Raw genomic sequence first — 1183 nt, 5'->3', positions numbered from 1 at the left:
GAAAATAACAGCAATATGCCATGCAGAGCTGTTTACCGTTGCTAATATATATCTTTGTGTTAAACCGTAATAACAAACGTGCAAATGCTAATGAGAAGCAATACAATTCAGGTATAAAAGGATGTATTTTATTTGACATGTAATATAACACAGTAACTAATGGAACGGTTAAGTAATGAAACGAAATTATGTCAGTAATTTATAAAAGGACTTTTGATTGTTAAACTGAAATTTATAGGTGAAATTCAGTTTAATACGTGGATTACACATAAACAGGGAACACGCATTCGGCCACGCACAAACGCACTCACTCCTTTGGCTAAACTCAAACGCACTCACACATATCGCAAAATTCAGGCGCACTAATTCACTTAGCCATACTCAAACGCACTCACTCCATTGGTCAAACTCAGACGCACTCACTCCTTTGGCCAAACTCAGACACACTCACTCCTTTGGCCAAACTCAAACGCACTCACTCCTTTGGCCAAAGTCAAACGCACTCACTCCTTTGGCCAAACTCAAAAGCACTCACTTTATGATACAATATCAGGCATACATTTACATGTAAGTAATTTATTAACTTTGCGAGAATATCTATCGACTTTTACTTCTTTCTGCTCGTGCGTTTGTTTTGTATGAAGATCCACGTTTCAAAATACAATTATCGTTAGGGACAATAAGAATAGTTGTTCCAGTATTCTTAACAGTGACTTGATAACTACCATTTCCTATTCCTTTTGCAGACACGTAATATTAATGGTAACAAAGGATGATTATGAGAAAATATCTTGTTATTTATGTGTTCATAATTCCTTGAGGCTGAAAAATTGTAATCGGCGTAGCTATACACTTCATCAGTGTCACCAGGTCTCCAGAATGCCAAATTTCGTCCACCATTACGCGCAGCAATACTTTCTTCGCATAAACTAGCATAATTTGCTTCTTGAACACTAATAAAAATCAGACAAGTGTCCAGCCATATTGCATTTTTGCACTTTTACCGCAACTGGTCCTTCTAACTAATATGAGTATTAATTTGTGATTCTCCAGTTCATAGACAATTTATATGCATATTATATTAGCCTGTGATTCTTCACTTGAAATACAATATTATATGTTTTGTACTCTTGGTCGTGAATTCATGGATGACGTACATGCTTGGGAAAATTGCTCGCGCCAC

This window comes from Penaeus monodon, chromosome 32 (genome assembly GCF_015228065.2).
Source record: "Penaeus monodon isolate SGIC_2016 chromosome 32, NSTDA_Pmon_1, whole genome shotgun sequence".
NCBI lineage: Eukaryota > Metazoa > Arthropoda > Malacostraca > Decapoda > Penaeidae > Penaeus > Penaeus monodon.
The sequence above is the reverse complement of the archived record's forward strand: the minus strand, read 5'-3'. Positions refer to the sequence as shown.